Source organism: Pan paniscus, chromosome 6 (genome assembly GCF_029289425.2).
Source record: "Pan paniscus chromosome 6, NHGRI_mPanPan1-v2.0_pri, whole genome shotgun sequence".
NCBI classification, from domain to species: Eukaryota; Metazoa; Chordata; class Mammalia; order Primates; family Hominidae; genus Pan; species Pan paniscus.
Genome location: NC_073255.2, coordinates 186,251,348 through 186,268,125, shown reverse-complemented (window position 1 = coordinate 186,268,125; position 16,778 = coordinate 186,251,348). Strand labels below are relative to the sequence as shown.

The following is a 16,778-nucleotide window of genomic DNA, read 5'->3' as shown; positions in this document are numbered from 1 at the left end:
CTAATATTAATTACTACTTCTGATCTTCTTGCAAATGATAGAAAGCTTTTTGAATATGAGTTTAATCACACTGTTCCCCTTCTGTCTTGTGTGTAATTATTATTCTTTTTAGTTACATCTTGTTTTTAAGACTCTCTCCTGATATTTGAAGTCATTGTTTTTGTTTTATACAATCTATGCTGTTTAGATTTACCAGTGTGCTTACCACTATCTTTGTTCACTCTTTTTTCTTGCCTCTTTCTTCTTCCTTCTGGGTTCAATGTTCTTCCTGAAGCAGAACTTTTAAAATTTCTTTCAGCAAGGATATTTTAGAAGTGGATACTTTCAGTTATATAAAATGTCTTACATTTTTCTCACTCCTGAATGATACTTTAGCTAGGGAGAGAACTGTTTCACACTTTTAATATTTTATTCCATTGTCTCCTGACTTTCATTGTTGCTATTGAAAAGTCTGCTGTCAGTCTAATTATTCCTTTGCATATGATTTAACTTCTCTGGCTTCATTTAAAATCATCTGTTTGGCCGGGCATGGTGGCTCACACCTGTAATCCCAGCATTTTGGGAGGCTGAAGCGGGAGGATCACCTGAGGTCAGGAGTTCGAGACCAGCCTGACCAACCTGGAGAAACCCTGACTCTACTAAAAATACAAAAAAAATTAGCCAGGCATGGTGGTGCATGCTTGTAATACCAGCTACTCGGAGGCTAAGGCAGGAGAATCACTTGAATCCAGGAGGCAGAGGTTGCAGTGAGCAGAGATCGTACCATTGCACTCTAGCCTGGGCAACAAGAGCGAAACTCCATCTAAAAAAAAAAAATCTCTTTATCTGTGGTATCATGAAGTTTCACTGCAATGTGGCTAGGTATGGATCTTTTATTTATCTTTCTTGGAACTCGTGAGTCCTAAATCTGAGGTGTCACATCTTTGTACAAGTCTGGAAAATTCTCAGCTATTATATCTTTTAATATTGCCTCTTCCCAGGCTGGGCATACCTGGCTCATACCTGGAATCCCAGCACTTTGGGAGGCCGAGGCAAGTGGATCACGAGGTGAGGAGTTCAAGACCAGCCTGACCAACATGGTGAAACCCCGTCTCTACTAAAAATACAAAATTTAAAAAATTAGCTGGGCGTGGTGGCGGGCGCCTGTAGTCCCAGCTACTCAGGAGGCTGAGGCAGGAGAATGGCATGAACCCAGGAGGCGGAGCTTGCAGTGAGCTGAGATCGTGTCACTGCACGACAGCCTGGGCAACAGAGACTCCGTCTAAAAAAAAAAAAAAAATTAGGCCAGGTGTGGTGTCTCCCGCCTGTAATCTCAGCACTTTGGGAGGCCACGGTGGGCAGATCATCTGAGGTCAGGAGTTCGAGACCAGGCTGGCTAATATGGTGAAACCTTGTTTCTACTGAAATACAAAAAATTAGCTAGGCATGGTGACACACACCTGTAATCCCAGCTTCTCAGGTGGCTGAGGCAGGAGAGTTGCTTGAACCCAGGAAGCAGAGGTTGCAGTGAGCTGAGATCGCGCCACTGCACTCCAGCCTGGGCAACAGAGCAAGACTCTGTCTCAAAAAATAAATAAATAAATAAAAATAAAATAAATATTGCCTCTTCCCCATTACACTTTCTTCTTGTGGAATTTGTATTTGACCTTTGTTGGACCCCTTTATTCTGCACCATCTCTTTTAGCTAGTCTTTCATATTTTTCATTTTTTTAGGCCTTTGTGCTTCATTCTTAGTGATTTTTAAAAGATTTACATTCTTTCATTCCTAAATCTCTCTTTAGTTTTGTCTAATGTGTGTTTAATCTGTTAATTAAATGATCAATTTTAGTGACTGCACTTTTTGTTTTAGATGTATCTGCTTTATCTTTAAAAAAAAATCATAGGTGTCCACGCTTTCAATTCCTCATGTCTTAAAGATTTTTAAGTATCCTTACTTTATAGTATCTATCTGGTAACTCTATGGCCTGACTTTATTGTTGGCTCTCACTCATAATAGGCTGGTTCCTTGTATATTTTATTACTTTGAATTGTGAGGCCGTCTTAAGCCAGGCTTTATCAATAGGAATCCTGTGCAGCCTGGCTTGAGGGTATGTCCTTCATGGTTTGTGTTTGCTTCTTTTGGATACTCTAGAATCATTGTCAGCCTGAGTACTTTTTTTTTTTTGAGACGAAGTTTCACTCTTGTTGCCCGGGCTGGAGCACAATGGCGCAATCTCGGCTCACTGCAACCTCCGCCTCCCGGGTTCAAGCGATTCTCCTGCCTCAGCCTCCTGAGTAGCTGGGATTACAGGCGCCCGCCACCACAACTGGCTAATTTTTGTATGTTTAGTAGAGACGGGGTTTCACCATGTTGACCAGGCTAGTCTTGAACTTCTGACCTCAGGTGATCCACCCACCTCAGCCTCCCAAAGTCCTGGGATTACAGGTGTGAGCCACCGGGGGATACTCTAGAATCATTGTTAGCCTGAGTACTTTTTATGTTAACTTTCAGGTTGAGGAATTTCTGAACCATGTAGGTGGTGTAAATTCAAAGCCATAACAAGTGTGAGGATAGATGTATGGTTATGGATTCTCAGGGGTGATGCCCTCTGCCTCCCTAGGAAGAGAAAGATCTCTTGGGTTCTTATGCTAGTGGATGCTTTTTTTTTTCCTATGCTTTTACTAATATTATGGCTCTCTAAGAGTTTGACTTGGTACAAGAGAAGGGAGACTCAGGTCTTAGGCCAAATCTCCTGTACCCAAATGGCTGTGAAAACTGAAGTACCTTGGCTAGCTCACCACAACCACCACAGGCATTCCCAGGATCAGCTCATATTACCTCTCAGGGTCTTAGTTCATCCCTAACTGCCACCCCGGAGATATCCTTTACTGTTATGAGAGCTCAGCTATATATAAGAATATATATTTACTATATCTTGTCTTGCATTTCTGGGTGTTTTGAGGTAGGAGGCGTTTTAGATTATCTAGTTGAGAATGTTAATGGTAATAGAACATTTCATTTAAAAATAGCGCCTCTTCTTTTTTTGTTCAGCTGTCCTTGTCGTTGTTTGGATCATTTCTTCATTGGACTATTTTGCTTACCACAGACAGTTCTTGCTTATCTCTGTCTTTCCTGTGTCTGGCATTGAGAAGGAATCAGATGACGAATGAATGAATGATTCCATGGATGAATGGGTGAGTGAGAACCACTGCCCTCATGTCAGTAGGCATCGCGAAGATAGAGCACGGCCAGAGAGCCCAGGCCTCTGTCGGGAAGGTGGATTGGGGCAGTGTTATGCTTGAGCTAGCTTGCAGCAGACAGCCATTTGTTAGCACACCTTCCCAACTCCATGTTCATCATCTCATATTTGTAGCTTGAAATTTGCCATGGTGGGATTATTTTTCACTCTGTGAAATTGGAAAACACTACAAATCACCCCCTTCAGAGCTGGTCGTTAAACATTTACCTGCACTTCACTGACTTGGGGTCATGAAAACGTGTAGAAAAAGTGAAACAAAACCAGGCAAGGTAGAACAAAGCCTTTGGTAAGTGAAATAAAAAGTCCAAGTTGAAGGAATTTATCAGTCCGAGACAGTGACAGGGTTTAAAGTTGCTCCTGGCTTTTTCACAGATTTAGGGAGGCTCAGTATCCTGAGATTTAGGATTGGAGAAGGGTGCTGAATCTTCAACACCAGCTCCAGAGGGTAAAATAAGAACACAGCAGGGGGCACCTGGATTTGAACCAGGGACCTCTTGATCTGCAGTCAAATGCTCTACCCCTGAGCTATACCCCCTGATGGAAGTGTAAGCCTAAGCAAGACCTTTTAACTGTGCAGTCATGCCCAACATTCCTATAAAATTTTACCACAGATGCTCATTCCAGCTGGGCCTCCTCAAAGCTGCCAAACCTCCCTAACTGCAATTTTATCTCCCTGATGCAAAACAAGTGACAGTTCCTCTTCCTGTAGCAACTTCCTTGTACTTTCAGGAAGAGGACTGACACCGGCATTTATAGCCGGAAGGGCCTTCAGAGTCACTCATCTGTGCCCTTCATAGTGCACGTTTGACAACAGAGATTCAACATTAATGTTCTTCCCAGGCACACACACTCCTTATTGACAGATTCAGTCTACTCTTTCTGACTTTGGGTTCAGGACCCTGTTACTAAAAGAGACTCTCTTATCTTCTCTTGTCCTTGTCTTCTATTGGCTCAAAATGGTAAAGACTTTATAGACAGAGCCATATGAATAGATTTATATACATCCAAGACCATGGAGGGGGCTAGAATATGGACTTAGAAGAGCAGGAGTGTGCTACATGGGAAGCACTTTCTGCAAGGAAAAGCTAATGGGGAACTCCAAGATTTGAACTCGTGCATGAACTGGACCCCTGGAGCCAGTCCTCACACTCCATGCCCCAGCCCCAGGGATCAGCCAGAGCAGATGGCAGGCACCAGAATTTAAACCACAGACCATAGCAAGCTGCTTGTCCTCTGACTATGCTGTAGTTCAGTGGCTCCTTATTTTGGAGGGGCATAGGATACAGAGAGCTGAGGCTTAGGGAATGGAACTGGCAGGAGACGGGGGCATTCCAGAGGACGAGTGAGTACAGGAGGAACTGGGCTGAAGGAGAGCAGACCTGGCTAGGCACTAGGAGTGCGGATGCTACCTCTGCAGGTGGCATACAGGGGCAGTCCCGCTGAGGGCAGGCTGGGTTCACTCCTAGGTGTCTGGTTTGGGGATTTGGAGAGTTAGCAGTGCCAATCACTGACGCAGCACTTAGGAGGAAAAAGAGGAGGGGGAGGGGACAAGGGAGGAAGGAGAGGAGGAGAGGGAGGAGGGGAAGAGAGAAGTAGAGGAGAGGGAAAGAATAGGGAAGAGGAAGAGGAGGGAGAGAAAGGGGGGGAAGGAGAGGAGAGGGAAGAAATAAGAGGAAAGGGAGAAGACAGAGGAGGGAGGAGGAGGCGGAGTTTGAGTGTGGACTTCCTGAGTGTGACTTTTCTGCAAGAACTATGGAATGAGAAGAAGAGGGTTTTGTTTTACACAGGCAGAGGAAAGAGTGGCCAGCCAGGCGGGAGGACGAGGGGGAAGGAGCAGTGTCCTGAAAGCAAAGGGAGGAGAAGAGAGTTCTATGAAGGGGGAGGAAGGGGACAATAATAATTTTAAAAAACAATAATAATAGGCCAGGCACAGTGGCTCACGCCTGTAATCCCAGCACTTTGGGAGGCCAAGGTGGGTGGGTCACCTGAGATCAGGAATTCAAGACCAGCCTGGCCAACATGGCAAAACCCTGTCTCTACTAAAAATACAAAAATGAGTTGGGTGTGGTGGTGCATGCCTGTAATCCCAGCTACTTGGGAGGCTGAGGCAGGAGAATTGCTTAAACCCAGGAGGCAGAGTTTGCAGTGAGCCGAGACCATGCTACTGCACTCCAGCCTGGGCGACAGATCAAGACTCCATCTCAAAAAAAAAAAAAAGGAAAAACTAATAATACCTGTTACGCAATGCATATTCTGTGCCAGGCATTGGTCTAAGTGTTTATATATATTTATTGGCAACTGAGTATTATCATTGGAAGGCAGTTTTGATAGAAGAGAGGTAGCATGTGGGCAGGGAAGACAGCTGGCCTCGAGCTGAGGAATGAATGGAATTGACAGAGTTGTGAAGACAGAGCTGGGTGAGGAGACTTTTCTTCCAGGAGCTTGGATAGTAACCGTTTCGGCTCACTGGCCCAGATGGCCTCTGTCATGACTGCTCAGCTCTGCTGTTGTTTGAGAACAGCTATAGACAATAAGTAAATGAATGAGTGTGGCTGCATTTCAGTAAAACTTTATTTACAAAAACAGGAAGCAGGCAGGATTTGGCTGTGGGCTATCTTTTCCTGACCTCTGAAATAGACCTCACCTTGATGAAGAAATGCGTGGGCTGGGCGCAGTGGCTCAAGCCTGTCATCCCATCACTTTGGAGGGTCAAGGCAGGATTGCTTGAGGCCAGGAGTTTGAGACCAGCCTAGGCAATGTAGCAAGACCCCACCTCTACAAAAATAAAGATGAAAAATTTAGCCTGGCATGGTGGTATGCACCTGTAGTCCTAGCTACTTGGGAGGCTGAGGCAGGAGGATCGCTTGAGCCCAGGAGTTCGAGGCTGTAGTGAGCCGTGATTGCACCATTGTACTCCAGCCTGGGTGACAGAGCGAGACCCTGTCTCTAAACAAAATTAAAAATTAAAATAAATAAATAAAAAGAGTGCCTGGGAAAGGAAAGAGAAAAAGGGACATAGGTTAAAGAAAGGGTATGTGTCTATTTGAGAAAAAGAGGGGAAAAAAATCACAAAGAGTTAAATCCCAGTAGAGGACTGAGCAGGGCAAAGTCCCAGAGCCCTTGCTGGGGGTGGGCAGTGGTCAGGACCAGAAGATTGCTTGGGGCTCTGTCTTCATCCAAACTCACGCAGCCCAGCAGCAGATGAGGTGGTGATGTCGCATCACTGTGCCAGCCCCAGCCTCTTAGCATCACAGTAGACGAAGTCAAGTTTATTCACCTCTGCACTGAGGGAGAGTGTGCACCAAGGAACCCTGGGGGGCTTCATCAAACAAAGGAACAGGTAGGCTTTTGGGCAAGGCTGGAGGCTTGGGGAGATTTCAGTGAAGCGGGCTCTAAGCAAAGCAAGGCTGTGGCCTTGGCTGTGGAGATGGGCCTTGGGTGTGGGCTGCACCATGGGCCTGGGAAATAGACATGAGATGCTGTGTCCAGAAGCCTCTTATCTGAAGTTTTGTACATGAGTCAGAAGTTGAGGCTGCTTCTCTGCCTCAAAGCAACTTGTGTCCTCCAGGCAAAAGTATACTGTTTCAGCTCTAGAGGTTGGAAAAGGAAAGGAAACAATTCTCCTCTGGAGCCTTTGGAGGGAGTATGTCCCCACTGACACCTTGATTTCGGACCACTGAAATAGATTTTGGATTCCAGGTCTCCAGAACTGTATGAGAATAAATTTGAGTTGTTTTAATTTAAACAATTTTTAAGTGGGCTGTTTCTTTCTTCCTGATAATATTTCAAAGTTTCTGACAGTCTATGATTTTAGAGAACAAGGTTTCTCAGCAAATAAGAAAATAGTAATCTCTCAAAGAAGGAGACTGTCATGACGTTTTAGAGCTGTGCTGTGCCCGGGAGAGATGGTCTTTCCTGTTGACTTTATAGCTGTCTTTAGTCCCACCCAGTGTTATCTGAGCAATTTTTATTCTCTCTCTTAGCTCAGTTTTACTTTGTCAGCCACCTTTTTGTGAATAAAAATAGCAAGTAAACAAGGTGGATGTGACTTTGAACCAGAGATCTCTGGATCTGCAGCCGAATGCTGCCCCAAGCGTATTAACATACTTAATTGGCACCTTTTAGCTCTTGGCACCACATCCAAGACTCCGCTGCTGGTTCTGCATGTCCCAGCAGAGGGCAGGCCTTCCATGTAGGGATGTTCAAGTCCTACCCCCAGTACCTGTGAGTGTGACCTAGTTAGAATGAGGGTCTTTGCAGATGTAATCAAGTTGAGTCACACTGGATTAAGTGGGCTTTAATATGACTAACATCCTTATAGGAAGAGGAGGAGCGGCTGGGTGCGGTGGCTCATGCCTGTAATCCCAGCACTTTGGGAGGCCAAGGCAGGCGGATCACCTGAGGTCAGGAATTCTACACCAGCCTGACCAACATGGTGAAACCCTGTCTGTAGTAAAAATACAAAAATTAACCGAGCATGATGGCGCGTGCCTGTAATCCCAGCTACTCAGGGAGCTGAGGCAGGAGAATCACTGGAACCTGGGTGGCAGAGGTTGCAGTGAGCTGAGACCACGCCGCTGCACCACTCCAGCCTGGGCAACAGATCAAGACTCTGTCTCAAAAAAAAAAAAAAACCAAAGTCAAAGTCATCCATGTTTTTCTAGAACTGACCTGGAAAGGGATCCTCTACTGCGGGGACACAGATGTGCAGTCAGCGTCAGGGGAAGCATTATTATGGGGCAGGGAACTCTCTAGCAACGCCCCCAGCCCTCTGCCCTCCTCCAGCCCCCTCCCCCTCATCACTTACTCTCACAGGAAGCAGTGCTTGACCTCGCCTTCTATGTCAGAAAAAATAAGGAGCCACTTGGCCTGACCTCCTTCATTTCTTTAACTAACATTTCAGTGTATGTCATGCTCCAGACATTGTGCTAGATGCTGGGATACAGCAATGACCAGATTAAACTGGTTTTGGCCTCTGCTCCCTCAACATCTCACACCATCAAAAGACTCCCTGTCTTTCCCCATCCACACTCCATCTTCCCTCCGCTCTACTGTCCTTTCTTTCTTAAAGGTCACCCCTCTGTCATGCTGTTGCTTCTATGCACACCAGCTCCTGACTTTAGCTCCTGGTTCAGCAAACCTCCTCCTAGCTCTCTCTCCTCTATCTTCAATGCCTCTCTCTCCATAGAAATGTGCTAAGGCAGATTCATCTCACGCAAGGAATGAACTGTGCTGCAAGTAACACAATTAACCTGAGGGTAGCGGAACCCAAAAGGGAGAATTTATTGTCACAACCAGTAATATCTCACGGAAAGTTTGGGCAGAAATGCAGCCTCCATTTCTCTGACTGTAGCGCAGAGACACAGTTGTCAGGGGCCAAGAGTGGATGCTACTATATTCCAGGAATAGCAAAAGTTATTATAAATCAGTTTTCCCCAAGAAGATGATAAATCAGGTGTGAAGTTAATGATAGAGATCAAGTTGAGAGAGAGACAGAGCAAACCAGTGGTTGTTGCATTTCAGATGTACAGTGCAGCAGAGCACTTACGATCTGTGTGTGCAGTAACAAATACTTTGCTTAATTCTGGATGAAATTATTGATGAGCAGAGTCTGAACCAGATGCGGGGAAAGTGCTTCTCAAATCTTTGTTCTGCTCATCACTGACAACCTCTGCTCTGGAGAAGATACTTTCCATGTGATTAATACTTATCTGATGAGGTATGTTGATGTTAGAAAAAGTGTGTGGGCATCAGTTTCACCAGGCCCAACTGGGTGCAGTCACCAAGGGCAGTGCCACACGGAAGAGCCTGCTCCTAAACATTAATCCACCCACTGCTTCATTTGCAGAGAAAATATGTTTCTTGATCACTGTGGAAGGAAATAGGGAAAACTAGCACTGACAAAATGGCAGCCTAGGCTGCCATTGTTGGACCTAGGCATCCCTGTGGTCTCTAAACATATGTTGTTTTAGCCTCCTGGCCACAGCAACAGGGAAAGAGTACAGGATTCTGCTTTTTGATGTGTGCTGGCCACTAGTGATGGCAGCAGTGGCCTGTCTGGAGCAGCTGCTACAAAGACGCCAGCTACAGTGGGGTAGGCGCATCCCAGGTGCACACTCTGCAGAGCCTGTTGGGGGGCCAGGAACAGGTGGGAGCCCTGCCTCCTACTGAGTTGATGGGGTGGGAGCCCCACCCTCCCAGGTACAGGTGCAGCCACCCAGCCACAGCTCTGGACCTAGGCATCCCTGCAGTCTCAGGGGCCCTGGAAATGCCATGTACCCTCAGGCTTGAAAGAGCTGCCTGCCCCCACTCCCAGGCCTCTCCCCACTCCCAGTGCCTGCTGCTCCAGTGCAGAGCAAAGTTGTGACTGAGCCTGGGTGCTGTCATGACCCGGCCAGGTGTGTGTGCATGCACTTGGGGTGGTGCTGACACGCCAGCTCCTTGCCGCCTTGGCCCCCTCCAGACTTTGGGCACTGAGGAGCACACCACGGGGACTGGGGGCGGCTCATTGTGGGCCTGTTAGGTGCCCTTGGCATGAACAGCCTGGGTGCCATGGATGGCATGTCAATGGCAGGAGGCAGACAGGTTTTTGGGTAGAAAGGGGAAGGTCCTAACCCACCTTCAAGCCAGGGATGGCCTGAAGCCAGGCTGTCGGTTCCAGGTGCAGCACTCGGCAGGGAGTGAGAACTTACGGTGCTTTCCTGGGCCGCCCGTGGCCACCCATGGACCAGTCAGCACATACTTCCTCCCTTCTGAGCCAATGAAAACCCCGGACTCAGCCAGACTTAGACAGCTGGCCAGACTACCAGCTACAGGAAGGAGCTATGCCCTTTGGGTCTTCATTGAGCTGTTCTCTCGCTCAATGAAGCTCCTCTTCACCTTGCTCACCCTCCAGTTGTCCATGTACCTCAATCTTCCTGGACATGGGACAAGAACTGGGGACCCACTGAATGGCAGGACTGAAAGAGCTGTGACATAAACAGGGCTGAAACATGCCTTCCAGCTCACCAGGTTGCAGGCAACAGGAGAGAAGAGCAGTGGCCCTTAAGGGAGCTCAGACCTAGGGGCTCCCAGAGCCAGGGCTGTAACACCCTTTTTGGGGCTCTGTGGCTTATGGTATCTCCAAGCTTTTGGGTGCCATGGCGTCTCCCCTGTCCAGACCTCAGTGCCCCCAGTGGAAGCTGCTTGCCTTACGTCTGGTCCAGCCATAGCCTTGCATGGAACCAGAGCTGGTGCCGGTGCTGGTGCCTGGAGTTGCCCACTACCACAGCAGCTGGCATGCCTGGCTGTGCACAGTGGCCAGACCCCACACTCACTTGCTCACCTACCCCTGGCCACTCTGCACCTGGATCGCCCTTGGAGGCATGGGATCCAGGACAGTAGTATGGACTGAGTGCAGCCTGCTGGGCCAAGTGGCGCGAGCCACGGGCCACAGAGGTTTCTGGTTAGGGAACTGGCACCAAAAAAAAAAAATCCTGTGTCACTAAGAGTGCTTTCACGAGTGTTAGAAATGAGAGAGGAGATGAAAACATTTCTTCAAAATGCTGATAAGGACCATTTCTGTGACATGGAGAGGCATGGCTCAAGAGGAATATCTCAGGCATACATGTATTTTGAATACCTAGAATTTATCACACCAGGGCTTCAGTACCATGCTTTGTTGTTTGGTTAAGAAGACCTGTCTGTGGTGCACACAATTTGATAGTTGAGTATCTAGCTTATTCTCTATGCTTGATGATTTTCTTCATCCATGGTATAGAAAGGAATCAATGGTGTATTACTGGGCATATTTTGAAACCACATTTGAATGCTACAATTGAGTCTAAAGAAATACCTCCCAGAGCCAAAGAGTGAACTAGAAATTCATACACTAGTGTCTCCCATGTTGGAATATTCACCTCTCTGGACTTAAGGACTTGTCACTGTATTATCCGAGTGAATGCTGAAAGCAGTCTTTAGTGAGAAATTTAATTTCTGGGTTCATTTAATAGGAATATTCATGACTATCTGCCAGAGTCCCCAAACATTTGCTGCCATTCTTTCTGACCTTTAAGTTATGATTCTTGGCTGGGTGTGGTGGCTCACGCTTGTAATCCCAGCACTTTGGGAGGCCAAGACGGGTGGATCACTCGAGGTCAGGAGTTTGAGACCAGCCTGGGCAACATGGTGAAACCCCGTCTCTACTAAAAATACAAAAATTAGCCAGGCATGGTGGTGCACCCCTGTAGTCCCAGCTATTCAGGAGGCGAGGCATGAGAATTACCTGAACCCTGGGAGGTGGAGGTTGCAGTGAGCCGAGATCATGCCACTGCACTCCAGCTTGGGCAACAGAGTGAGACCCTGTCTCCAAAATAAATAAAAAATAAAAGTTTAAAAGTTATGATTCTTAAGTTTAGCAGAAATAAAGAATATGAAATGAAATCAACAGTTTTGGAAATTTAACCTATGATTCAATCTAGCTGTCTTTAAGCCAGATAAAGATAATTTGGTGAAACACTACAAATGATATCTTGCCTCTAACCATTGAGAAACAACCATTACTCATTTTAAATATCATATTTTACTTTTTATTTTGATGAAGACAAATTGATTTATCTTTTTAAAAATATTTTGTGCCTTTTGTGTTGTTTAATTTTAAAAGTTTTTTCCCACATTTAGTTATGTAATTCACCCAGAATCTACCTTTCTATATGGTGAGGATTCTAAGTTTTTTTTTGTTGTGTTGTCATTGTTTTAGTATGGAAAACTAGTTATTTTAACAATGCCATTTGTTGAACAATTCAGTATTTTCCCCACTAGTTTGTAATTCCACTTTCATCATATATAGGAGGACTGTATATTAATCATCCAACCTGAAACTTTTATTTTATTTTATTTTATTTTATTTTTGTGATGGAGTCTCATTCTGTTGCCTAGGCAGGAGTGCAATGGCGCGATCTCGGCTCACTGCAACTTCTGCCTCCTGGGTTTAAGTGATTCTCCTGCCTCAACCTCCTGAGTAGCTTGGATTACAGGCACCCAGTACCATGCCCGGCTAATTTTTGTATATTTAGTAGAGATGGGGTTTCACCACGTTGGCCAGGCTGGTCTTGAACTCCTGACCTCAAGTGACCCACCTGCCTCAGCCTCCCAAAGTGCTGAGATTATAGGCATGAGCCACCAAACCCGACCCCAACCTGAAACTTTAAAGAATGAAAGGGAATGCTATTCACATTTGTGCTGGGACAACAAGCATAAACCGGGACTGTCCCAAGTAAAGCAGGACATACATTCACCCTTTTCAAATACCAAGTTCCCACCTATGCACGGGGCACATTTTCTGTTCCATTTGTTTGTCTGTCTGTTGCTATGCTTCACCAGTTTAATTCCCATTATAAGTTGCATCATCTGGTAGAACAAGTCCTACCTTCTTGTTTTCATATCCGAAATTGTCATGGCAAGTCTTAAACTGCTGCTGTTCTTTATTTTATATTGTTTTTTCAAGTTCTACTAAAATCCTTTTTAACTTTTGCTTTAATTACATCAAACAAAATAATAAAATTGAAGAGGACTGACATCTTTATAATATTGAGTTCCTTATCTGTGAATATGGTATCATCTCCATTAATTCAGGTTTCCTTTATATCCTTCAGTAATATTTTATCATTTTGTCTGTAAAGAGCTTACACATATATTACTTTATTTTTAGTTACCTTATAGTTTTTGTTTTTGTTATTAGTAGGAGTTTTACTGTAATTCATTATCTAGTTGATTACTGTGGGTTTATGAGGAATGATATTCATTGTTGTATTGGGGGAACCCATCCCCAATATTTCAACATAGGTTCTTTCTATTTTTCATAAGTGTTGGCTGGCTGAGAAATAAAGAGACACAGTACAAAGAGAGGAATTTTACAGCTGGGCCACCGGGGGTGACATCACATATCAGTAGGACCATGATACCTGCCTGAGTCTCAGACCAGCGAGTTTTTATTAAGGGTTTCAAAAGGGGAGGGGGTGTAAGAACAGGGAGTAGGTACAAAGATCACATGCTTCAAAGGGCAAAAAGCAGAACTACTGATAAGGATCTATGTTCAGCGGTGCATGTATTGTCTTGATAAACATCTTAAACAACAGAAAACAGGGTTCAACAGCAGAGAACCAGTCTGACCACAAATTTACCAGGGCAGAGTTTTTCCCCACCCTAGTAAGCCTAAGGGTGCTGCAGGAGACCGGGGCGTATCTCAGTCCTTATCTCAACCACATAAGACAGACATACCCAGAGTGGCCGTTTATAGACCTCCCCCAAGGAATGCATTCTTTTCCCAGGGTATTAATATTAATATTCCTTGCTAGGAAAAGAATTTAGTGATATCTCTCCTACTTGCACGTCCATTTATAGGCTCTCTGCAAGAAGAAAAATGTGGCTCTTTTTGCCTGACCCCGCAGGCAGTCAGACCTTACGGTTGTCTTTCCTTGTTCCCTAAAAATCACTGTTATATTCTGTTCTTTTTCAAGGTGCACTGATTTCATATTGTTCAAACACACATGTTTTACAATCAATTTGTACAGTTAACACAATTATCACAGTTGTCCTGAGGTGACGTACATCCTCAGCTTACGAAGCTAACAGGATTAAGAGATTAAAGTAAAGACAGGCATAAGAAATTATAAAAGTATTATTTGGGAACTGATAAATGTCCATGAAATCTTCCACAATTTATGTTCCTCTGCTGTGGCTCCAGCCAGTCCCTCTGTTTGGGATCCCTGACTTCCTGCAACATTGTAGGTCAGTTTTGCACTTGGTAATCTTGCTGAACAATGTTGTTCTAATAATTTGTTTACACGTTAAGTGTTGGCAATCATAATATCTGTAAAAAGGGCAATTGGTCTCTTCAATCCTTATTCTTTCAATGTATCTTTCTTATTGTAGAGGTTAGGATGTCTAGTATGATGTTGAATAGTAAGAGTGATAGTGGGCATCCTTGTTTTTTAATTTAACAGGATAGCTTCTCATATATTATGTTTGCTATTGGTTCATGGTGAATTCTGCTTATCAGGTGAAGGAAATTTATTGATATTCTTAATTTGCTATGAGCTTTTTTTAAAAAATAAAACATGAATACATATTGATTGTTATCAAATCCTCATCTATTGATATCATATAATTATTCTCCTGTAATATATAATGTGATAGATTACATTAACCAATTTCCTAGTGAAGAAACATCCTTGTATTCCTAGAATAAACCCTTCTTGATAATAAATTATTTCTAAAAAACATTGTTAGGTTTAATTTGCTAATATTTATTAAGGATTTTTACATTTTATTTTGTAAGTGGAGTTTATCTGCATCTGTATCTGTATGTTCTTGCACAGTCTTTATCTGACTTTGGAGATGATATTATACTAGCCTTATAAAATAAATTGGGTAGTTCTTTTCCTACCATCTGGGAGAGACAGGAATGATCTGTTTCTTGAAAGTGTGAACAAAAGTTCTCTGAAAAAGGACTTTGGAGGAAACAGATTTTATTCCAGGAACAGTTTGCAAACCAGGGAGGCACACCCTCTGATGTAAAATGAAGATGCCTTCCAGAGACCAAAAGGAAGGCTGGGTTTTACAGCAAAAGTTTCTACCCAGGTTCTCTATAAGGTCCGTTTATGCAAATGAAGGCTTGAAACTTGCATAGTTCTGATTGAGGCAGCTGAGTTTTGATTGGGCAATACACCATGACGCCCAGCTAATTTTTTGTATTTTTTTGTAGATACAGGGTCCTGTTATGTTGCCCAGCTGAGTACTGATTGGTTGATACAGAGGAATTCTGTTTTGTCAATAGAGCTGAGCTTTGATTGGTTGATATGGCTCAGCCCTGAATGGCTGAGGCACATGAGCTCTGAAAGTCCCAAAGATAAAACGATGTGGGCTTTTGGCAGAAAAGCCACAAAGATAAAAAGATGTGGGCTTTGGGAGAAAAGTTAAGGGTTTTGCATGACCCCCTAGTCGGCAAATTGTGCCTTGGCTCCATGTTAAATTTAGTTCCAGTTAGCCACTCAGGATCTATCTTGAAGTTTGGCTGTTTTGGGTTCACATTTGATGTTTTTGTTTTGTTTCTTGTTGAGACAGGTCTCACTGTCACCCATGCTGAAGTGCAGTGGTGTGATCATGGCTCACTGTAGCCTCCACCTCTCAGGGTTCAAGCTATCCTCCTGCCTCAGCCTCCAGAGTAGCTGGGACCACAGTGTGCGCCATTATGCCCAGCTAAGTTTTTGTACTTTTAGTAGATACAGGGTCCCGTTATGTTGCCCAGACTGGTCTTCAACTCCTGGGCTCAAGCCATCCACCTCCATCAGCCTCCCAAAGTGCAGGGATTACAGGTGTGAGCCACTGCACTCAGCCCAGGTTCACATTTGTTCACAAAAGTTTTGTAGAAATCATCTATAAAGCAATCTTTGTCCATTTTTAAATGAAATTTTTGATCATTTATTAAATTTATTTAAAAGATATACATTTCATCTGAGTACATAAGATGAAATTATGTAACAATTTATTTTATAGTTATACATATTTAATTGTTGTTATAAACTTGTTTATAGCAGCTCATGATTTTTTGCATTTCTACAATATCTGTATTTGTATCCCTTTGCCTTTCTTCTTTTTTTTTTTTTTTTTTTTGAGACAGTCTTGCTCTGTCACCAGGCTAGAGTGCAATGGCGCAATCTTGGCTCACTGCAACCTCCACCTCCTGGGTTCAAGCAATTCTCCTGCCTCAGCCTCTGGAGTAGCTGGCATTACAGGCATGCACCACCATGCCCAGCTAATTTTTTTATTTTTAGTATAGACGAGGTTTCACCATGTTGGCCAGGATGGTCTCGATCTCTTGACCTCGTGATCCACCTGCCTCAGCCTCCTAAAATGCTAGGATTACAGGCATGAGCCACCACGCCCGGCCTCTTGTTTTTTATTTGTATGTTCTGTCTTTTTCTTGAGCAGTTTTGCCCGAGCTTTGTCTAATTTATGATTTGTTTCAATAACTTAACTCTTGGATTTGTCCTTCTCTGTTGGTTTGTATCTTGATTTGTATCTTTTTTTCTCCTTGTTATCTTCTAAGTTTCCTTCCTAGTATTTTTAGGCTTTATTGTTATTTTTTTATAATCTTATATTGAATGATCAGCTCATTAATATTCTTTCATCTTCAAACATATCTATTTGAATGCTGCATTAAAGAAATCTTTCATATACAGTATTTTGTTGTGTTTATATTGTCATTTTTTGGTAGTGTGTTTCTGAACATATGTGGCATTTTTGTATTATTAGAGTTTCCTGATGTTTCTGCATTGTGGTCATACAATTGTGATTCCTTAGATTTTTTTTTTTTTTTTTTTTGAGATAGGGTATTACTCTGCTGCCCAGGCAGGGTGCAAGCACGGCTCACTGCAGCCTGGAACTCCTAGGCTCAAGTGATCCTCCCTCTTCAGCCTCCCAAGTAGCTGGGACTACAGGTACGTGCCACCAAGCCCAGCTAGTTTTTGTGTTTTTGTTGTGGGTCTTGCCATGTTGCCC

General features: G+C 44.0%; 1 protein-coding gene and 1 non-coding gene across 2 annotated transcripts in view; one reads left to right on the top strand and one right to left on the bottom strand.

Annotated features, from left to right (window-relative positions):
• LOC103786425 (zinc finger protein 746) overlaps nucleotides 1-16,778 on the top strand; it is a 134,864-nt gene that overhangs the window by 2,352 nt on the left and 115,734 nt on the right. The window lies entirely within an intron of this gene.
• On the bottom strand, nucleotides 3,703-3,774 carry TRNAC-GCA (transfer RNA cysteine (anticodon GCA)). Its single transcript has one exon. It is a non-coding gene; the product is annotated as a tRNA-Cys (tRNA).